Consider the following 25,167-nt stretch of genomic DNA (forward strand, 5'->3'; position numbering starts at 1 on the left):
TCAAGACCAAGTTGCCTCTTAGCAGCATATACGATACAGAATACAGTGAGAGAACTTTCAGTCTATCCACATAAGTCATGGTTTGGAGGCCCTGTATGTTCTCTCCAGCGACTGAAGGTGTCTGGAGAGGTATACATAGAAGAGAGCACTGTACTCTTTTAATGGTCTGATGAGTGTCCAGTACAGTGGCGTTATAACATCCATAGACCTAGATGTGATGCACTTACTTATGAAATACACAATGTAGAAGGCCTTCCCTACCACTGTGTAAACTTGGTGGTCGAAGTTCAGATTACTATCTACCTGTATTCCCAGATCTTGCACCACTGGGTTCAAACATAGGGGGGGGAGGTGCTATCAATATTGTAATTTACATGGAATTCTGATTTCCAAAGGGGATAAGAATACACTTTTTTGCATTTAGTTTTAAACCATGGCTTTGGCACAAGTCATTTGTTGTGTTAGACCCTCTTATAATACATTAACATTGTTGGGGGACTCAGTGGTTGTACCCAATTTGCAGTCATCAGCAAACTTGGCAAGCCAAAGACTGTCTACTTTACAGAAGTAGATTTTACCCAGTGTATAGAAGGATTAATCATTAGCTGCAGAAACAGGCAGGTGTATACTCACCAGAAACAGAAGACCTTGTCTTATCAGCCCCCAAAGTAGAAAAATATAGCAGTCAACAGTGCTTCAAGAAACAGACTACAGATAGCCTCACACAGATGTTTTTCCAGAAATAACACTACTCATTTTAGGGTAAAATCTAGTCTCCTAACTTCTAAGTAAAATTTAGTACTGATCGGTCACAAGGAAAATCCACTGGACAAAATACACCTCATCTTTCTGTAGAAAACTGTTTCTCCAAGTCACTGACTTTTATCCCAATTGGAGAATTTTTCAAACCTCATCTTACTACAACTCCACTCTGCTTTAACTTCCTCTAAGTATAACTTCATCATGCCTTAACATCTGTAGGGAATCTGCCATCTCTGTTCCACCAGTCCCTTAGGGGTTTCTGGCCATATCCAATCAAGCTGCGACTTATTAACGAGTACTTCATCTGCAGTCCAGCCATGGATTTACATAACTCTGATACACACATCCATTGGGCTGTTCTTCTATTGCAGACAGACTATAAACCTGACAGTGACTAATTTCCTTAATCTGCAAAGAGCCTGGGCAATGCTGGACTATAAATTTAAAATTTTGAAGGGTCAGTGCCCAGCAGATCAACTTTATATTCCTCTCTCTATACTCCACTGTTGAGAGGGATGATCGGTCAATAATGTAAAGGGGCAGCCCAACAAATAGTAACTGAGAGAGGCAAGTGTATCCAATCATTGTATACTTATAATAAACTGTAGAATCTGAGTATCTTGGAATGTGAGCTTAAGGCTAAGGAAGGACACAGGGTGTTATATACCCTGATACTCTTTGGATAGGGCGGTGCCCATGCCAACTGCAGATGTGCCACCATGCATAGTAAAAGGCAGTAAAAGATCAGTGGTAAGAGATGGATGAGGAACACAAAGCCTTATTTACACACACAAAAGCTGCTTCAGTGTCAGAAATCCATTTGACTCTTTGGAAAGCTTTAGCCATACACATTTCCTTTATAGGATAAGCTACCCAAGTAAAAGCTTATAACAATAATTTGTCTATGAATGACTCCAGTCCACCCCGTGAAAAATTGTTATGACATTCTGTACTGCTTCCACTTTTTCCATTTCGGCTTTAAACTATTCAGCCAATGACAAATCCTAAATATTTAGTTTCAGGTACTGCCATCTTACATTCTGAGAGAGTTAGTCGTCAAGCCTGTCCACATTAAGTCACCCAACTCTCTTTCCATCTCAGAAACAGCTATTCCAGTCTTTTTAACATTTAGTGCTTTAATCTATTTTTTAGAGGTGCATATTTTAAATTCACCAGTCTGTCTTTAATAACATAAATGCTGCAAAAGAGTATTTACCATCTCAGTTTCATCCCAATAGCACCCAATACTCTGACAGATACACCATAACTAAAGATCACCACCCAAGAGTACTTGATTTAATCTCAACATCCATATACACAAAACAAACAAAAAGTAAAAAAATGAAAAGAAAGATCTTGCAAACTCGACAGATTTCCATTTCTGTATACAGAATGGAGAGATATTTCCCTTATTCTGACACATATCACTCAGTTTATTACACCTTGTCAATATTTTCAAGCCACCCTAGATTTCTATTTTTATGTGTGTCTATTTATTTTTCCCCTCATCTGCTGGCTCTCCATCTTTTCAATTTCAGAAACAAGTTCCTTTGCTACCTAGATTACTGGCTCACCCATTCTACATTCATTTCCTGGTTATTACCTTCTTGGCACCTGTTATGATGATAAACACTACTTGAGTCTCAGGTGAAGGTATTTTTTATTCTGGATCAAATCTCACAAAGCACAAGAGTTTAGTTAAATTGATTTCCATTCAAACCAATCAACAAAAAGACGCAGGAACCCCAATAAACAATCTCAAAAGGTGAGTCCTTGCCTGGGTCCTTGCCTTGAAAAATCACAACGAGGCAACCAAGTAAAAATATCCGAGGCAATTTATTCCACACTACTAAAAACAGAACAATCCAACCAACGGAACAAGAATAATGTTGAGCGCTTTCTCCAAGGTTCAATCCCAGGCTTCCTCAGAACAATTCACAATGAGCCACCAATAGGCTTAAATAGCAATTCAAACACCATGTGACCCACCCCCATTCACAAATTACTTAAAAACATATCACAAAAAACAAAAAAATGTGTGAAAAATATATTAATAAATCCAACTTATGGAATAAATTCATATCAAAGAGACCTAGGACCACATAATCTTACTAACAGAGTATTAAACAATCAATATATAAATAAGTAAATAAACGGGGGTGGTGCAATTTCTACATCATCCCAATAAAATGAAACAGCTTGCCCTACAATTAATAACAAAATAATTCCTTTCCTTATTATCTAAAAAGTGTGTATCAAAACTAATAACATTCAAGTAAATATGTACAAAGAGAGTAGAATATACATAGGTCTATAACCTAGCTGACCTCATTTTAAGCACACTACTAATATTAACGTGTTTGTTCAATCCTAACCAGGGAGGAGTTGACTATTGATGTAGAGCAATGGTCACTCATGTTAGTAATGATCAGGTTGAGGATGTTGCTACCTCTAGTGGGGGTAAGAACTAGCTGGTCCAGGGCAATGGAATTAATAAAGTCCAGGAAAACTTGGGCAAGTGTATTGGTACATGAATAGTTTTCCCAGTTAATGGAGGGGTAGTTGAAGTCAACCAGTATGAGAACGTTAGGCTGGACCCTAATATTCTCCAGGATGCTTAGGAACATGGAGTGTGAGTCTTGGGACATGGTTGGGGACCTATAGCAGGCTATGACCTGAATCACTGTCTTACCCAATGTTAGCTGCACGTGAAGTATCTCAGATGTGTTATGTTGGGTTACCAGTCTGGAGGTGTGTGCATCCTTTATGAATATGGAAACACCACAGCCTTTGAAACTTCGGTCAAAGTACTGGGACCGAATGGTGTGGAAAGAGTTATAGCCTGGTAGTGGAGGGGTGCTTTCTGCTGCCTTGAACCAGGTTTCTGTTATGGCACAAATGTCAATGTTCTCCATTTGAAGGAGTGCTTCATGCAACTGCATTTTGACATTTAGACTTCTAGTGTTGAGCAGCATGACCCTCAGATTGCATTAATTTGTAGATGTTACAGTGGTAATTTGGTCTTTGGAACATCACCTAAAAAAGGCACTATAGAGGTGGCAAGAGCCTTGGCCAGAATCTGGAAGCTCAGGGGTTACAAATGCAGGCCATCTCTAGCAAAGTATCAAGGTCTGTCAATCATGTCATCCCAGGTAGACAGATGCTGGATTCCCTTAGAATGACACCAGAAACTTCGCCAATTGTTGAAGTCAATCATTTTCTGCTTGTACTGTGGTATCATTCTGGGTGATGGTAGGATGCTGCTCAGGGCTAGGGTCATACCTACCTGGGCTGCCTGGGCTACGTAATCCAAGACCTCCTCCATGTCTCTTTTCATGTAGTCCAGGCAGGTACATCTCAGATCATTCACACCCACATGTACAATAACAGAGTCATATTTGTACTTGTTGTTGAGGGACCTGAGTGCGTGCGTTATGTGGTGGATCCTGGTGCCTGACAGGCAGCTGACTGTTACTTTCTCCTTATTCAACCTAGTGAATGAGACATCAGTGTGCCTCACTATCGAGTCACCTGTGACTAGTGTGTTGGGCATGCTGTTTTGCCTTATGAGCTTTCGTTGAATTGCACACTGTTTAGGAGAGTTATGTGTCTCATGATTAGTGTTGTGTTGTGGTGGTCAAGTGCATTTCTGCCTTGGAGGTATCTGCTGTTTGCCTAGATTTTTATTGAGAGCCTCCATGACGATATGTGTGTGGTTTGTGTTTTTATGTGAAGGTAGTGCTGGTGTGTGTTCTGGAGGGCTATGTGTTCCATGTGGTGTAGTGCAACTGTTGACCTTCTCCTCCTGACCATATATTCCAATCTTGGCTGGAGAGTGAGTGGCTTCCAATTTGGATATATAAGTGCATCTCTTGCAAGTCTGAGTGTTGGGAGGTGAGAGGAGAGGCTTGTCAGTGTACATGAGGCAGTTGCTACATTGCCTCAGGATGCCCAAGTTCACCAGATTAATAGGAGAAAGCACAGGGAACTGACCTTTAGACATGCCTGGAGGTGTGGGCATTAATAATAAGTACAAGAGCTGTTTCATTGTAGAATGTTTAGTGCTGGTAGCACTTTTGTGTGCTACAATATATGCTACAAGAAGTCTGGTAAAGTGCTAGACTAATAAGCGAGTAAAAGTGCAGGAGCGGAGAGAACTAGCAGATCTAAGGGAAAAATTGAAGAGCAGACTTTAGCACTGCTCATTAGCTTACAAACAGTCCTGGATACAGCAAATCTGTATCTAGACTAGACTAGCTAAAGGAAGGCGGGAAACAAGCACAAATGTGGGCTTTTAAACAATAAAGTTGAAAGAGATGGAAAAACTTCCCAAACGACCAATAAACTACAACTTCTGGGACGGAAACCACTCCTCTCATAGTAAATTGGCTATCTAGTGCTTACCATTCCCACTGAGAAGCTAGAAGGCTTTCCTCCAACACAGAAGGGCTTGGAGGGCTCAGAAGCTTACAAACAGTCCTAGATGCAACAAATCTGTATCTGGACTAAACTAGTTACAGAAAAGGTGGAAAACAAGCACAAACACAGGATTTTAAACCAAGAAAGATGAAAGATATGGAAAAACTGCCCAAACAGCTAAAATCTGCAATTTCTTCTCTAGAAACAACTACTCCTGTGGTAGATAGGCTACCTAGCATTTTACCAATCCCACTGATAAGCTAGAAGGCTTCCCTCTAGCACAAAAAGACTTGGGGTGGGCTCACTGAATTCAATTATTGCATTATTCAACTCTGAACAGTTAAAAGGTGCCCAAAATATGCTTATCAGCTGAGAAACACAATCAGTCAGAAAACAGGGAGATTCTAGCAAAGTTTTTCTTTTTTTTAGAAAAGTGGAAAGGGAAAAGGAGGAGCAGAAAATAATTCAAGGTTAAGAAACTAAGTGGGTTGGCATTCTCAAATGTTCTCTCTGTATTACATAGAATGATCTAATAACACTAGACTGTGAGGACTGTCCCAGATCAAATTTCCACTAGGGGTGGGCAAATGCAAAGCTCCCCTACCCTGCCCTCAATTGCCACACACCCCCAGTACGCCTACATTTATTCCTCTAAAACCACACCCCATCACATCTGCTCCAATCTAACACCTCACTTCTTTAACACTCCCAACCCTCCTTGTCACAACACCTCACCTGGTATTACCTTACCTCCCATCCCTCCTTGTTACATCACCTCTCCTGTTGATATATCTCCTTACTTGTTCACACTACATAGCCGCCCATGTTTCTTCCACTTTATAAATCGAATATAATGGCTATATTACCCAACCCACACCAAATAAAACTATTACTCTTGGTCTCACTCTTTCCTCCTCTAACTATTGCCTATCTGCTAACCTCCTATGAACAACCATTATACCCCACCCTTCTCTTCCCCTCCAAACTCACTTCTACACCATTACTAGCTATCTCTCAACACTACATAAACATCACATCCAAACTCTGCTACCTACAAACCAAATATCATAGACTATCACACATTAAATATACCAAGCTAAATATTAAAAAATCACTTGACTATTATTGTAAGCTTCATTACCCTATAAATAGAATATACCTCCACTCCTTACTAGATGGGGACATTCATCCTAACCCTAGTCCAAACAACACCCTTACCACTGAACAGTGCAACCCTAACAACTCTATTACCCATGCCCCCTACCAAACCTTCTAACTCACTCTATATAGCACATCTCAACAAGACACCAATAGGAAATCAGATACATGACACACTCCTTGGTAGGAAATCAGAACAAACAAACAGATGTTTAACAAATGGAGAAATTTTCCAGTTTATACCTTACACACAGTTAAACTAGCTAGAAAGGAATTACAAACAGAGTGACAGTAAAAACCTTATTTATCTGGCCCTGTGAGGCAGACAATTTTAGTACACCAGTGCAGATTAGGTTATAGCTATAAAATACAGTAAAAAGTATGCATAAAATAATAACAGTGCTATAAATATCTAGAATAAGCAATAACTAGTAAAAATAAGCAAAAAACAGGATACTTAATGTTATATATCACAGATCCGAGTTTTGCTCAGTGCCCCTCCTCTGATACACTACACTCTCACTGAAGTGCAAAATGGCTTTCGCTAAACTAGAAGGACCTGGAAAATGTGCTCGGACACACAGCCACTGCAAACAAACAACAAGGCCCAGAAACACAACCTTGAATATGGACAATGCTACAGCTACTACTTACACTACTTAGGCTGAAAACACTACAGAAATGTTTATCACAGCAGAAAAATAGCAATGAGCCTTTAAATGAAAGTTTTAAACAGATAAAGAAGTAAGGAGACTCTGTAGAATACTTTTAACTATAAACAAGTCAGTTATATGATACACTCTTTGGCAGGAAATCAGAACAAACAAATATTTACCAAATGCAGAAAATGCCTTGTTAGAACATTGCACACAGTGAAACTCGTTAGAAAGGATTTACAAACAGTGTGACAGTAAAAACCTTATTTATCAGGCTCTGTGAGGCAAACAATTTTAGTATATCAGTGCAGATTAGTTTATAGCTATAAAATACAGTAAAAGTATACAGCAGACAATAAAAGTGCTATAAATATCTAGAATAAGCAAAAATAGTAAAAATAAGCAAAAAATAGGATACTTAATGTTATATATCACAATTCAGAGTTTTGCTCATTGCGCCTCCTCTGATTAGCTCTGTGTGGAATGGCAGAAACACTCACAAGGTAACTTCTAAGTAACAGAAGGATGAAACCGGAAATAACTTAAAAAAAACACTGGAAAAGAACCAATAAGGTGCTTACTCCAAGCCATAGTCCAGGTAACCCCAATAAGCCAATGACCATAAACACTTCACTCTCTCTGAAGTGTTAAATGGCTTTTGCTAAAGTAAGATGGCCTGGAAAATGTGCTCAGAGACATAGCCTCTGCAAACAAACAACTAGGCCCAGAAACACAATTGAGAATATCGACAATACTATAGCTACTACCTACACTACTTAGGCAGAAAACACTACAGAAATTTTTATCACAGCAGAAAAACAGAAGTAAGCATTTAAATGAAAGTTTTAAACAGATAAAGGAGCAAGCAGACTCTAGAGAATGATTTTAACTGCAAACAAATCAGTTATATAATACACTTCTTGGCAGGAAATCAGAACAAACAGATGTTTAACTAAATGAGAAACTTTTCAATTAATACCTTACACACACTGAAACTAGCTAGAAAATATTTACAAACAGTGTGACAGGTTAAACCTTATTTATCAGGCCCTGTAAGACAGACAATTTTAGTACAACCATGCAGATTATTTTATAGCTATAAAATGCAGTAAAAACAATGCAGCAGACAATACAAGTGTTTTAAATTTCTGGAATAAGCAATAACTAGTAAAAATAAAACAAAAAAATGGGATGCTTAATTTTATATATCACAGATCAGAGTTTTGCTCAAAAGAACCAACGAGGTGCTTACTACAAGCCGTATTTCAGATAACCCCAATCAGTGAATGACCTTAAACACTACACTCTCACAGAAGTGTAAAATGGGTTTTGCTAAACTAAGATGGCCTGGAAAATGTGCGCAGCTGCATAGCAAGCAACTCGGTCCATTAACAAAATTCAGAATGTAGACAATGGCACAGCTATTACCTACACTACTTAGGCAGAAAACACTACAGAAATGTTTATCACAGAAGAAAATCAGCAGTGAGCTTTTAAATGAAAGTTTTAACCAACAGAAGAGCAAGCAGACTCAAGAGAATGTTTTCAAATCGAAACAAATCAGTTATATGATACACTTCTTGGCAGGAAATCAGAACAAAAAAACAGATATTTAACAAATGGAGAAATTTTCCAGTCTGCACCTTACACACAGTGAAACAAGCTATAAAAAATATGGAAACAGTGTGACAATAAAAACCTTATTTATCAGGCCCTGTGAGTCAGACAATTTTAGTACAACCATGCAAATTAGTTTACAGCTATAAAATACAGTAGAAAGTATGCAGCAGAAAAGAAAAAAAGCTATACATATCTAGAATAAGCAACAAGTAGTAAAGATATGCAAAAATAGGATACTTAATGTTATTTATCACAGATCGGAGTTTGCTCAGTGCCCCTCCACCGATTAGTTCTGTGTGAAATGGCAGAAACACTCACAAGGTAACTTCTTAAGTAACAGAATGCTAAAACATGAAACAACTTAAAAAAAAGCTTGAAAGAACCAATGAGGTGCTTACTCCAAGCTGCAGTCCAGGTAACCCCAATAAGCCAATGACCATACAGACTTCACTCTCTCTGAAGTGTAAAATGGCTTTTGCTAAATTAAAATGGCCTGGAAAATGTGCTAAGAGACACAGCCTCTGCAAACAAACAATGAGGGTCAGAAACACAGTTGTGAATATCAACAGTGATACAGCTACTACCTATAATACTTAGGCAGAAAACACTACAAAAATGTTTATCACAGCAAAAAAACAGCAGTGAGCCTTTAAATAAAAGTTTTAAACAGAAAAAGGACCAAGGAGACTGTTTAGAATGCTTCTAACTGCAAACAAATCAGTTATATGATACACTTCTTGATAGGAAATCAGAACAAACAAACAGATGTTTAACAAATGGAGAAAATTTCCAGTCAATACCTTACACACTGTGAAACTAGCTAGAAAAGATTTACAAACAGTGTGACAGTAAAAACCTTATTTATCAGGCCCTGTGTGGCAGATAATTTAAGTACAACTGTGCAGATTTGTTTATAGCTATAAAATACAGTAAAAGGTATGCAGCGGACAATAAAAGTGCTATAAATATCTAGAATAAGCAATAACTAGTAAAAATAAGCAAAACACAGGATACTAAATGTTATATATCACAGATCAGCATTTTGCTCAGTGCCCCTCTTCCAATTAGTTCTGTGTGAAATGGAAGAAACAGGTAACTTGTTAAGTAACAGAAGGTTGAAACCTGAAACAACTTTAAAAAAAAGCTGGAAAGAACCATTGAGGTGCATACTCCAAGTCGTAGTCCAGGTAGTGCCAATTAGTCAAAGACCATTAACACTACACTCAAAATGAAGTACAAAATGGCTTTTGCTAAACTAAGATGGACTGCAAAATGTGCTCAGCCACACAGCCTCTGCAAACAAACAACTGGGCCCAGAAACAATATTGTGTATATGGACAATGTTACAGCTACTGCCTACACTATTTAGGCAGAAAACAATACAGAAATGTTTATCACAGCAGAAAAGCAGCAGTGAGTCTTTAAGTGAAAGTTTCAAACAGATAAAGGAGCATGGATACTCTAGAGAATGCTTTTAACTGCCAATAAATCAGTTATATGATACACTCATTGACAGGAAATCAGAACAAACAAACAGATGTTTAACAAATGGAGAAAATTTCCAGTTAATACCTTACACGCAGTGAAACTAGCTTGAAAAGATTTACAAACAGTGTGACAGTAAAAACCTTATTTATCATGCCCTGTGAGACAATTTTAGTTCAATCATGCAGATTAGTTTATAGCTATAAAATACAGTAAAAAGTATGCAGCAGACAATAAAAGTGCTATAAATATCTGGAATAAGCAATAACTAGTAAAAATAAGCAAAAAAATGATACTTTAATTACTAGGATATCCCCTGGCTGCTGTGTGCTCCTGGCCCCTGGGCTTTTCATCTTATCACTCCAGCTGGCCTATGCTCCAACAGGAGTTAAGAATCCACCTGACAACTAAGGTCCCTTCCCAACTTATCAGCTGTCTCATCACCCTATAAGTGTTCCCCTGTGCTCTTCTATGAAAGGAAGGAAGAAACACTCCAGCTGGCATACGCTCCAACAGGAGTTAAGAACCCATCTGACAACTAAGTACCCTTCCCAACTTATCAGCTGTCTCATTACCCTATAAGTGTTCCGCTGTGCTCTTCTACGAAAGGAAGGAAGAAAGTATGCGTGTTCCTCATACTTGCTGTAAAGCTTATTTGTAGTATGCTTATTCCTCATTATATGTAATAAAAAGCTTCTCAGCCTGGTCAGCCAGCAGCCATACCCCCTCTGTAACCTGTAGTTTATTACAGCCCCTGTCTGCCTTTCACTACCTTCCCTAGCCGAACTGAGATTCAGCCCTAGACCAGCCTTCCCCAGAAAATGCTACTGTTGTAATACAAGTCCCTGGCCACTAGGTGGCATTATTATCTAGTCCCTATCTTTTGACTATCCCAGTTTTCCAGGAAATACTTATTCTACAGACTACTGTCCTCACCTTGTTACTATTGCTCTTTCTTATACCTCTTGTTTAGCTGTAATCTCCCACTATCCTCCTTGGAAACATTCCACTCTATTTTTTACTAATTTTCAACTACCTTAACTTAACTTACCTTATCAGTCAGCACTCCACTGATTGTTCTCCTATTTCACTCATTTGTCTCTTCCCATATACCTTGACCTGTGAATATCTCAACTTTTAACCTATTTACCGCTATATTTCCCTTACAACTCCCTACTTCCATTATTCTGTTTGCATTCCCTTTCCCTATCCTCCTTGCATTCCTAGCTAACTGACCCCTTTCCTCTCTCCCATCCACTCTACTCTACCCCTCCCAGTCTTTTTTTTACCTGCTTTTCCCCTTTCCACCCTCCCCTATCCTACTTTACATCCTTTCAAATCCCATATATACTACCTGCCCTTCCTGGCGCCATCTTTAATTACTAGGATATCCCCTGACTGTTGTGCGCTCCTGGCCCCTGGGATTTTCATCCTATGTAAATAATGTATTTGTGATTGTTAACGTTGTTGATTGTAGAACAGCTGTTTTTATTTTTTGTTCAACTAGCACATTCCGCTATGCTAATATAACTGATTTGTGTCGCTGGCTGGCGTTTTAACCTTCACCTACTGCAGTAATAGTGTTTTCTGTGTGCATCAGTGCTAAGGAAACTTAAGAAAGCCCTGAACGGCTACAGAATTATTTTATAATCATTAGTCTGGATGCCTACTTCCCTGTGAAGTCCTACATGTCCTTAGGTCTTGTGCTGTACCTGTTGTCCATTTGTGAACGCCGGAGCTAATTAGGGGTGCACTAGTACTAAATGCGAGCATAGCTCTGGTACTGGCCAGACTTTTTCTTGTTCTGTGGCACTTATATGTAGTGCTGCAGCAACCTTACAAGCCTTAACACATCAGACCTATTGAACTCTGTTTGCGCTCCTGTTTATAAGTGGGGAACTAATGAACTGCTATATTTATTTTATTCCCGCATAGGCTTAACCTCAATCAAAACCTACATATACCAGTCTGCACTCCTGGCAATATGAGCAGACACAGGAGTAATCATTACTTTTATTCACTACCTGCTCGGTATGCATGTTGAGCAGACAACGCATACACTATTTCATTCACTTGTCTCTACCCACTCCATTCGCTCTGTGGGCTCACTCCACTCCCCTACCCTGCCCCCAATTCCCACCCACCCCCAGTATGCCTACATTTATTCCTCTAAAACCACACCCCATCACATCTGCTCCAATCTAGCACCTCACCTCTTTAACACTCCCAACCCTCCTTGTCATACCACCTCACCTGTTATTACCTTACTTCCCATCTCTCCTTGTTACATCACCTCTCCTGTTGATATATCTCCTTACTTGTTCACACTACATAACCACCCATGTTTCTTCCACTTCATAAATCTAATATAAATGGCTATATTACCCAACACACACCAAATAAAACTATTACTCTTGTTCTCACTCTTTCCTCCTCTAACTATTGCCTATCTGCTAACCTCCTATGAACAACCATTATACCCCACCCTTCTCTTCCCCTCCAAACTCACTTCTACACCACTACTAGCTATCTCTCTAAACTACATAAACATAACATCCAAACCCGGCTACCTACAAGCCAAATATCATAGACTATCACACATTAAATATACCAAGCTAAATATTAAAAAAAATCACTTGACTATTATTGTAAGCTTCATTACCCTATAAATAGAATATACCTCCACTCCTTGCCAGATGGGGACATTCATCCTAACCCTAGTCCAAACAATACTATTGCCACTGAACAGTGCAACCCTAACAACTCTATTACCCATGCCCCTAACAAACCTTCTAACTCACTCTATATAGCACATCTCAATATACGTAGCATTAACAATAAAACTGCCCACCTCCATGCCCTCCTAGATGTTCACCTATTTGACATCCTATGTCTATCTGAAACATGGCTAAAACCCACAGTTAAAGACAATGAAGTCACCCCACCAGGTTACAATATTCTTAGACTAGACCGCACAGCCAAAAAAGGAGGAGGGGTAGCAATCCTCTATAAATCAGAGCTTCAAGTTAGCACTGCAAACCTTAGACCACCTTCTGACAATAATGCTGAAATCCTCATTTCTAAATTTCAGGTCAACTCATGTAAATCCATATACATCATTTGCATCTACCTTCCTCCAGGAAATAAAATTATAACCCTTGAAAATATCCTTAACTGGCTTTCTATTAATCTCCCACAAGAAACCATAGTCCTAGGAGACTTTAACATCGACTGGAAGTCCTATAGTAATGTACACCCTACCACCCATATTAACCTACATGGCTTCTCACAAACTATTAACTCCCCAACCAGAATTAATAAACCCAATAACAAAGAAAGTGCCTTACTAATACTCCTCATCAAACATACAAAGTAGGAACCCTCCCAGATGATCTAAGTGACCACTCACTAACTTTTATTATCAGACACAAAACCAACCTAACTTACCCACTTTCAGGATAATACGCACCAGAAAAGCATTGTAACCCTAAACTTTTCCAAACAGAACTCAAGCAGTATAATTGGTCACCGTTAAAATCCTTCCCACTAAATGAAGCAGTGGAATACTTTAATTCCACATTCGTAGCCATCCTCGACCACCACGCCTCAGCTCGCTCTGTTAGAAATAAAGCTAAACCTGCCCCTTGGCTCTCAAAAGCTACTAGGCAAAAATTCCTTCTTAGAAACAAATCCTGGGCAAAATGGCGTACTACTAAAAATCCTAGAAACCAACAAACCTTTAGACAACATAGAAATAATACTAAAAAGCCATCCTCTTAGATAAAAAAACTTTTACTTCCAACTACAACAAACTTACCATAAGAAATCACAAAAGTTCTGGACTAGTATTAACAAACTATTATACCCAGGTCAATCTATCACACCTAACCCACAAGGCTCTAACCCTGAGAATCCCATACATCACATATTGCTAATGCCTTCAATTATTTCTTCACAGACACCATCCAAACTCTTGCTAGTCAACTATCTCCAGATACCTCAAATCTGCCTACATCTACTACAAGCCCACCTCCATCATTTCAGTTACAACCAGTTTCTACTTCCTTTATTTGCTCCCTTCTCCAAAAATTAAAACCTACCACCCCTTCAGCTGATCAACTTCCAGCAGAATACCTGCAGAAAGGAGCTAAAGCCATAGCCTATCCCATTTCCATTCTGGTCAACAGAACCATAAGTGAAAGAACTATCCCATCAAATTGGAAAATTTCTCATATCATCCCACTACATAAACGTGGGAATTCTAATGACTTTTCTAACGATCATCCTATAGCTCTACTATCTCCTCTAGCAAAAATAATGGAGCAATGCATCCATAAGCAACTACTTAACCACTTACTCCAAAATAACTTACTTGCCAATTGTCAACATGGATTTAGACCTTTCCATAGTACTACCACTGCCCTGCTATCCTTCACAGACTTCATTAACAAAAGCCGTAACAACAATATTCTTTCCTCTGCAGTCTTTATTGGTTTATCTAAAGCTTTCAATATGGTTAATCACCAGCTCCTTTTAAATATACTGAAATCCCTTTCACTTGAACCCCTAGCCATAAATTGGTTCAAATCTTACATAGATAATAGACAACAGGCTGTGCTATGGGATAATAATCTATCTACATACCTCCCTATTTCCCTAGGTGTTCCTCAGAGCTCCATATTAGGCCCACTCCTATTTTCCATTTTTATTAATGACCTTCATTCAGCAATTCCTCACACCACCTGTATTCAGTACGCAGATAAGTCCACAATAATTTGTTCAGCCACTTCTCCAACTGAACTACAGTCCCTTACCCAAAAAGCATTCAATACAGTAGAACAATGTTTTTAAAACTGCTGCCTCCTCCTAAACCCCCCAAAAACTAAACTTTTACTTTTCACTCCAACCCAAAAGTCCACCCCAATAAATTTCACACTCATATCTAATAAGGCACTATCATATCTCCCGACCCAACCACTAAACTCTTAACAATAGATAACAACCTTAACTTCGATACTCATATAAACAGCACATTAAAAACAGTCAAGAAATTGGGGTCCCTCTATAGAATCAAAACCCTTTCTTACACCAGTAGCCAGGACTCACTTAATCTCCACCCTACTCTATGCTTCACCTATATACACTAATCTTTCTAAAAACAACCTCAAGAAACATGCAATCTTCTATAATAATATTGCTAGATTTGCCTCTGGCTCTCCTTTTAGAACTCATCACTGTCTTAATCTAAAGCAACTAGGATGGCTACAGTTTCTAAACAAGCTTCAATTTCACCAGCTTGCCATAGTCCATAAGACCCTATATCAACCCACCAACACTCCAATACTCACTAGCCTCATTACCCCATACAACAATCTTAAAAATGTACACTCCTTAAACAAACTGCTTATCAACACCAGCAGGTCCAACAATTTAGCAGGAGACTCTCTGTTCTCTAACACTATTAGAAAGCACTGGAATCTTCTACCCACTAAACTCATATCTCTGTCTTCATTGACACTTTTTAAACAGAATCTAAAACTATTTCTCAGTACACATTGGTTATGCCTCTGTACTAACCCTGACTAACTTTCTCTCTATACACTAACTGAATACTCTTCACCTTTATAGACCTATCCTTAAAGAACCAAAGACCATGTTATTGCAATTTAAAAATATGCATATATGTAAATAGTAACATCTCTTGCACATTACCTTTTACTGTTTGTGTTATGCTCACAATGACTATTGTATTTTTTATTAACAACAGCTGTTTTACGCTTGGACTGTTGCAACATTCTATATTGTATTTTTGTATGTGTCTTGGAGATTTTCTCCCTGGACCTCTAATGAAAATGGGCATGTATACAGTTAGACTAGCCTGGTCAACAAATGTAAAATAAAATAAATAAATAAACGTATTACAGATCAGAGTTTTGCTCAGTGCTCCTCTTCTGATACACTACACTCTTAGTGAAGTGTACAATAGCTTTTGCAAAACTATGATATCCAGGAAAATGTGCTCAGACACACAGCCTCTGCAAACAAACAACTAGGCCCAAAAACACAATCCTGAATATGGACAATGCTACAGCTACTACCTTTGCTACATAGGCAGAAAACACTACAGAAATGCTTATCACAGCAGAAAAACAGCAGTGATCCTTTAAATGAAAGTTTTAAACATATAAAGAAGCAAGGAGACTCTAGAGAATGCTTTTAAATGAAAACAAATCAGTTATATGATACACTCTTTAGGAAATCATAACAAACAAACAGATGTTTATCAAACTGAGAAAATTTCCAGTTAATACCTTGCACACAGTGAGACTAGCTAGAAAAGATTCATAAACAGTGAATCAGGCCCTGTGAGGCAAACAATTTTAGTACAGCCATGCAGATTAGTTTATAGCGATAAAATACAGTACGAAGTATACAGAAGACAATAAAAGTTATATAAATATCTAGAATAAACCATAACTAGTAAAAAATGGAAAAAACATAATACTTAATGTTATATATCACAGATCAGAGTTTAGCTCCGTGCTCCTTATCCGATGCCTCTATGTGAAATGGCAGAAACACTCACAAGTTAACTTCTTAAGTAACAGAAAATTGAAACCTGAAACAACTTTTAAAAAAACTCGAAAGAACCAATGAGGTGCTTACTCCAAGCCATAGTCCAGGTAACACCAATCAGTCAATGACCATAGACACTACACTCTCACTGAAGTGCAAAATGGCTTTTGTTAAACTAAGATGGCCTGGAAAATGTGCTCAGACACAGAGCCTCTGCAAAGAAACAACTAGCCCCAGAAATACAATCCTGAATATAGACAATGCTGCAGCTGCTATCTACACTACTTAGTCAGAAAACACAACAGAAATGTTTATCACAGTAGGGAAACAGCAGTGAGCCTATAAATGAAAGTTTTAAACAGATAGAGCAAGGAGACTCTCGAAAATGCTTTTAAATGCAAACAAATCAGTTAAATGATACACTCTGCAGAAAATCAGAACAAACAAACAGACATTTATCAAATGGAGAAAATTTCAAGTTAATACCTTACACACAGTGAAATTAGCTAGAAAAGATTTACAAATAGTGTGACAGTCTTCTTCTTTCGGCTTTTTCCCGGTTAGGGGTCGTCACAGCGGATCACCTGTCTGCTTATGATTGGCAGTGGAGTTTTACAGTGTCGAGTTGCCAGCCAGGTGCCCAACCTTCCACAGAAGGCACACACATGCATACACTCACACCTAGGGCCAATTTAGACTGTCCAATCCACCAACAGCATGTCTTTGGGATGTGGGAAGAAACCGGAGCACCTGGAGTAAACCCACACGACCACAGGGAGGACATGCAGATACTGTACAGAAGGCACCCCAGCTGAGGATTGAACCAGAGAACCTCTTGCTGTGAGGGGGCAATGCTAACTGCTGCACCACCGTGGCCACCCCAAACAGTGTGACAGTAAAAACCTTATTAATCAGGCCCTGTGTGGCAGACAATTTTAGTACACCAGTGCAGATTACTTTATAGGTATAAAATACAGTAAAATGTATACAGCAGACAATAAAAGTTATATAAATATCTAGAAAAAGCAATAACTAGTAAAAATAAGCAAAAAACAGGATACTTAATGTTATATATCACAGATGAGAGTTTTGCTCAGTGCCCCTCATCCGATTAGCTCTGTGTGAAATGGCAGAAACACTCACAAGGTGCCTTCTTATGTAACAGAAGGTTGAAACCTGAAACAACTTTAAAAAAAAAGCTCAAAGGAACCAATGAGATGCTTACTCCAAGCCGTAGTCCAGGTAACCCCAATCAGGCAATAATCATAAACACTACACTCTCACTGATGGTCAAAGGCTAGATTACTCTCTATTTGTGTCCCCAAGTCCCTGACTACTGGGTCAGCTCTTAGGCGTGTGTTGCCAATATGCTAGTTACCAGGGGGTGATGACTTCCTGAAGGATAGAATTATGCATTTCTTGGCATTTAATTTTAGTCCATGACTGTGACACCAGTTACTTGTCTGTGCCAGGCCTTCCTGGAGAACATGTGTGTCAGTGGGAGATTCAATGACAACTCCAAATTTGCAATCATTTGCAATTTAGTCAGCCAGAGGTCATTGACATTGGCTTGATTTCAGAGAAATAATTTCCAAAAAGGAACGGTCCCAGGACTATCCCTGAGAGACTCCACTTGTGACTGACACCCCATTTCTAACTTCCTGAGACCTGTCTTTGAGCCAGCTAGCTATCCAATGGGTGATTTAAGAGTTTGTACCTAATCTCTTAAGTTTGTCAACAATACCCAAGTGAGGTAGTGTGTCAAAAGCCTTGACCAGGTCAAGGTAGGTGTTGTTAACCATTTTGCCCCATATATTACTTTGGTGATTTTCTCAAAGAAGTCCACCAGATTTAGTAGGCATGACCTGCCCTTGACAAAACCAAACTGGGTTCAGTCCAGTGTCTGGAGGTTTCCTATGTCATTGATCATTTCTATGATAATTCTTTCTATGGCTTTGCATGTGAGACTACTGAGACTTATGGGTATGTAGTTATCAGGGTCTGTAGATGCCCCAAACTTTGTGCATAGAGATTACTGTTGCTGTTCTCCATTCATGAGGCAAGAAGCATGTTTGGACACTGTTAAACAGCAGTTCCAGATGGCCTGAAAGGTAATTTTTCATGCTATTTAGAAGGCATCCTTGGATATTTTCTGGGCTCTTTGATGCAGTGTTCTTTGACATAGAAAAAGCATTAAGGACCTATTCCCTAGTGATAGCAGGGTGAGTTATATCTGATGATATTTCATGATGGAAGGTTGAGGGGGAGAGAGGTGTAATATTGGAGCTGACATTTTTGGCCAGTCAGTTTGCTATATCTTCTGGCTCATTATAGGTGGCTCTATTAACAATGAGCTCTGCACACAATTGTGTAATGCCTTTGAGCTTGTGGACAAACAAAGGAATGCATTATGGTTATTCTTTGCCTGGGAGGACAAATGTACCTCAAAATTGGCTTTGGCAGTCTTTATTTTCCTCTGAGTTGTTTGTTTAGTTTGTTGAGAGTGCTTTTATCATGTTGGGTGCTGCACCTCCTAATTTTTGTCATGATTTTCTTCCTTTTGTTATACAGCCTGTTGAAGTTGTGGTTCCACCAGGGTGGCTTCTTTTTTGGGTTAGTTCTATACTTCTTTTTGCTGGGTGCAGCTGCCTCTGTGCAGCTATTAAAATGCATGTATAGGTTTTCTGTGAACAGTTCTACATAGGCAGCAGTGTTCTCAGGGTTTATGGAGGCTTACAATTTTGCCAGATGATCACTTAGTAGAAGGACGTTATTTTTTACTTCAAAGGAGACTATTCTATGATCTGAACTTACCAGAGAAGTCATTAGACTAGGGTGTCTGCAGCACTCTCCCATATTAGTGAGGACCATGTCCAGTATGGTTGCACCCCTGGTTGGTGTACCGACAATCTGGTTCAGGGAGTTTGGGCTTACAAAAATCGAGGAATCTCTGCCTGTATGTTTGGTGTCATATATAATTCCATGTTAAGTGTGGGGGGGGGAGTAATTAAAGTTGCCCATGAATATGGTATTGGGTTGGATGGTGAGTGTTTACAATAAATTTAAATACATGGCATGGGTGTCTTGGATCATACAGGGGGACCTATAGCCTGCAAGGAAGTCATATCAGATTTGACCTATGGTGATTTGAATGTGGAATAGCTCAAGTGCATTGTCCTGTTTGACCAGCCTTGAGGTATATTTATTTTTGATATAAATCAAGAAACATCCAGCTTTTGTCCCTGACTGTGTAGTAGCTGGTCTAAATGTGTGGAAGGCACTATAATCTTGCAACTCTCTATCTTATTTCTGCAGCTTTAATCCATGTCTCAGTGACCACACAAAATCAGCATTCTCTAGCATGAAGAGAGCATGTAGGGAGTGGAGTTTTTTGTTTAGACTCCTACTTTGAGAAGTAACTTTAGATTTTCTTGGTTTTGATTTGCTAAGTTGGAATTACTTTTAGTTTGGCATTGCCTAAAAAAAGGCACTACGGGGGAGGATAATGTTTTAGTTAATATTCAAAAGTCTTGGAAGGGAGAGGTGCAGACCATCCCTGGAAAAGCAGTGTGGTCTGTTGATCATCTACATCCATGCTGACAAATATTGAACCCCCTTGGAATGGCACTAGATACTAAGCAAATTATTAGTCAGTCATATTTTATTTGTATTGTGACATCATCCTTGGAGAAGTTAAAATGCAGCTCAGTGCTAGGCTCATATCAACATGGGACATATATTCTGAGAGTGCCATGATGTCTCTCTTTGGGTCTACTTCAGTAGATCAAAGTCTCACTTACCTGACTTTCATAATGCTAAGACGAAAATGCCGACAACCCCATAATATTGACATCCTGGAACACTGACTTTTCACACCAGGTAAGAAACCACTTGGCCACCATGTTTAACTTTGCCCCTTTCCCCCATGGTAGTGCGATCTCGGCGTTGGTATATTTAGTTAGGGGTGTGTGGGGTGCAGCCCCCAACATAGAGGGGTGTGGGGGAAAACTTCCAACAACCATGGGTTTACTTGGCTTCAGTTTTAATTTTTTTTTTTCAGGTTGGCCAAGCGGTTAGATACCTAGAGTGGTAAGTCTGTGTTCTGGGACACAGGTGTTATGGAGTTTTTGGCCTTTTTGTCTTGGCATTATGAACATTGAGTAAGTGAGAATTCGGTCTACTGAAGTAGTCTCCTCTCTTCATATTGTCTAGGGAGATATGTCTTAGGTCATTTACACCCATGTGACCTATGACTGTGTCATACTGGCACCTGTGGTCCAAAGACCTGAGTGCGTGTGTAATGTCTTGCATCCTGGCCCCTGATAAGAAAATAACTGTGACTTTCTCTTTACTTTAGCCTGGTGAGAAGGGCATCAGTGTGTCTCACAATGGAGTCTCCAATGACCAGCTTGTTGAGTTGTGTGGTGGCTTGCCTTATGGGCTTAGAAGTAGAGGCAACATAAGATGTTGCTGTATGTATTGATGTGAGTGTTTTTTTTTTTGAAAGAATGCATTTGGTGCTACTGAAGGCATTTAGTACATGTACTTCATATAGGAGGTCTTTGGGGTTTAGGATGGTTACATTTAAGCACCTCAGCATATGTGTATCTATGTGTCTGCTTTGAATTATGTGTGATTGGTGCAGCATGTGTAATACTGACAACCTTATTGACATTAGGAGTGCTTTTATGTGAGAGTTTGCCTCCACTGACATTCTGTAAATAAATCCCTCTCACATACCATATTAGTATGTTTGAGAACTAACTGGTCATCAGTAAACATGAGGCGATTTTTACATTGCCTCAGGATGCCAATTTTCACCAAACTGGTAATGCAGTTAGTGGGAAAGTTCGTATCCATGACAATAAACCCTTTTTTATTGCTTAGACAGTTGGAGTCAACTCTGGAGGCAGTGCTTTTCACTGAAGCTTAGTTGTGCTGTGTGCAGCTAGGTACTGGTGAAATTTCAGTGGTGCTTTTACAGGAAATATATCAGCTCAAGATGCCTGCTTCTATATAGGTCCTTGCCAAACCCTTGAGGAGAAACTAATACGTAGACCCTGATGTTTTATGGATGAAGTAGTTAGGCAGATATTCTAAAGTTAGGTTAGACACCAGGAAATCAATTAGAATTTACTAAAAAGAAAGAATTATCTTGTCAAGAATGATGAAAAGCAGGGAGTCACCTGGAAGGCTACTGCCTGGCTACTACTGGTGCTGGTCTCACCACAGCTTCAAGCTGCTGAGATAGAATGCACCTTTGTTTCTTCACTCAACAGAACCAAAACAGTATCACCACTCCTAAGATATGAAGCAGGCCACAGGATCTTTGGTGATCCGCAGCCTTTTCCCAGATGATGCAAGGGTCTGTAGGCTTATTGTAGCCTTTTCCTGGTAGATGCTTTGAATAGTAACCAGACCAATCAGGAAGGTCAAACACAGACGCTTACTGCCCAATCAGGAACAGTCAGGATTTAATGCACTCTGCTTCTTCTCTAACCAGGAGCAACTTATATGCAAAAATTCCAAGCTGGCACCTATAAGCAGTTATTAGGCTTTCCGCTGATCAGACATCTCCAGGAAATAATGCCCTATGCTCCTGTTCCCACCAGGAGCAAAGCAGAAGCACTAATCTCAAGACAGCTACTTAGATGCAGAATGTGGGCTCGTCAGTAACTGGTTCCCATGGAGGAGATGTTGCAGATTTTAAAGCTAAGATGGAATAAAAGGTTTAATATCATAAGAGCTACACTGTGCACTAACAGTTATATTATGAAAGAGGGCATAACTTAAGCTGTAGCTATTTAAGTGGAGAGATGCTCATTTTAAAAGAGCAATAAAGATTGGAAGGGGGTAGGCACTTTGTATACTGGCTCTATGGAATACAGTGGGTTGGCCAATGAAGTTAAATAGGTGAAAGGAGTGATTTCACAGAATGATAATTTTGTGCTTACTCACAATAGCCAATGAAAGAGGAGAGGGAAGGATATATATGGTAAAATTAAAATAAGGGGCAAGCAGCTAGAAAGATGGTTGAGTTGAAAAACAAAAACAAAACCAGCTAACATATACACACTTAACTATAATACATAATCTAATCTATAAACTCACTGTCTGTCCTACCCTATTAAACCTAATCAAACAATACAAACCTAGCAGACCTCTCAGATCCACTGTCAAAAACCTACTCAAAATCTAAAAACCTTTCAAAAACTGTGGAAAATTGCTATACTCATACTCTCTCAAAATTATGACGAAACATTAGCCTAACTCCTAGTCTATCTCTCTTTAAAGCTTCCTTAAAAGAGCACTTAAACAGATCATGGCTATGCACATGCCTAACTCCAGTCTAAACCCTCCTGTGCTCCTCTAAATTACTTCCTCATAATATACTAACTTCCTCCTTTAAAACTTATCTACTAATAACATCAGTAACAGTTTGGAAGCCAAGCCATCTTCTAACAATTAAGTACCTTCTCATCCTTGCCATTCTACCTGTACTGACCAAGATCTAAGCAGTCAGATTGACTGAATCCAATCTGTTTCATAATAAGCAAGTATAGACTAAAAAATACTCTTATCTCTAGGAAGCCAGTCTTCTAATTGTGAATGTATGTAAAATGTAAATGTTTAATATGACATGTTTATGTATGTAAACTCTAAATGTTTAGTATGATGTTTTACTATTATATAAGTAACTGAAAGCGTTTGTTTACTAATTTCCAACTATGCAGTTTCATATAAGTAATCCATTGGTATAAATGTGTAACCAAGTCATAAAACTCGAGTTTTTTCCCCGAGCCTCCACTAAAAATGGGTTATGTGACCCACACGGACCAAATATCAAATAAAAAAATAAAAAATAAATAAATAAAACAGCAGCAGTTGGGGGGACTAAATTTTAGTGTGATTCACTGAGTTTAAAGAAAATAAATCACAATATACAAAACAGAAGAAGGTAATACAGCAACATAAAATAGAAGAAACCAAAAACAAATTAACCTTTCCCTCACTGCAAGTTGTGGCAGAGTCTGGGTGAGCTTTTCAACAATCATAAATAATGCAGCTTCTACATTTGGGGAAATCATAACGGTCAATCCAAACTAAGTGGAATGAAAGAACATCAGCCAGGGGAACCACTCTCATGGCCAAAGCACTCCCCCTGCCAGGTAAGTATTTCATTGAGAACTTTTTATGTGGATGACCAGAATGGGAAAGAACTAGGGCTGTGCAAAAAAGCGTAGCTTTGTGTAAGTAAAATTACCATAGCAGTAGATGTTTGATTTATCACTGCTGCAGTAGCATTAGCTATAATGAGTTGTGTCTTACATAGGATACAACAGCTAGCCATCTTACAAAACATCAAAGGCGACTTCAATACACCCAAATTGTTATTCAGGTCTATATTCGGTTATTGAATGGAAAAGCATTGAATGGCATGTTTCATCGAACATGCTGTTCATTGAGCCATTTGAGTAAGACCGCATTACAGTAGGGATCAGGATATTTGCCCTTTCCGCATTGTAATGTGATCTTAGAGCTGGTATCTATAATTAGCAAGGGGTGTTGGGGGTACAGCCCCCACATGAGGAATTTCATTGAACAGCATTTTTGATGTAATGCCATTTGGTGATTTTTCCATTTCTGATATTCATGTCTAGCTATTACAGATTGAACAGGACATGGAAGGGAAAATGGGAGACCTGGATTGTGATAAATGTGATCTCTCCACCAAAAAAACAACAAAAAAAAATCTCCCTTTTCTCTCCCTTTTCACAAATCCCATTCCTGGAATTTGGAAAGTCAGGAAATTTTATGATGGGGCTATACAAATGTTATGTAACAAAGGAGTTTTCTCATGTGGAGTACTGCTATAAGAATCATGAGAATCAGAAGCCATGAGTCCCAGAATCATGAGAAGTTCCCCATCTGAAACAATAGTCTCAGTGGCAAAAGTCAAGAATAAATTTAGATATAGATCTACTTTTTCAAGTGGAAGAAAGGCTCTTTGAACTGAGATATCTAGGAGACACTCCAGGAAAACAATCCTATGAGAAGGAGTCACATAAGACATTTCTGTGTTCTCCTAGAACTTTAGCCTGTGTAGGAGATCCCTGACCAGGTGTGATTCCTGACACTGTGAAAATGACTCTACAAAGATAAGCAAGTCATCTAGATAAAGAGAAATGTGACTACCTTACTGTCTGCAGTAGTGTCTCACAGGAACTAGACACTTTATGAATATTCTTGGGGCAGTGGATAGACCAAAGGGTAACAGACAACCTTAACAAACATCAGAAATCTGGGTCTATAAAAATGCGTGAATATGCAGCTTTTAAATCTAATGTCACCAGAAACTCAAATGGGAAATAATACATAACAAATTGAACTTGGGCACTGTCACAAACAGGCTTAGAAGGGAAAGATCCAAAACTAGAGTCCATGAGTTGTCTTTCTTTGGCACCAGAAACATTGAAGAAATCCTGCTGCA

The 25,167-nt window shown here is 39.0% G+C and overlaps 1 pseudogene; it reads right to left on the reverse strand.

The window, feature by feature from the left end:
• Positions 1 to 23,711: 23,711 nt before the first annotated feature.
• Positions 23,712 to 23,853, reverse strand: LOC122809831 (annotated as a pseudogene).
• Positions 23,854 to 25,167: the final 1,314 nt, after the last annotated feature.

This window comes from Protopterus annectens, chromosome 8.part0 (genome assembly GCF_019279795.1).
Source record: "Protopterus annectens isolate FY-2018-M chromosome 8.part0, PAN1.0, whole genome shotgun sequence".
Lineage (NCBI taxonomy): Eukaryota > Metazoa > Chordata > Ceratodontiformes > Protopteridae > Protopterus > Protopterus annectens.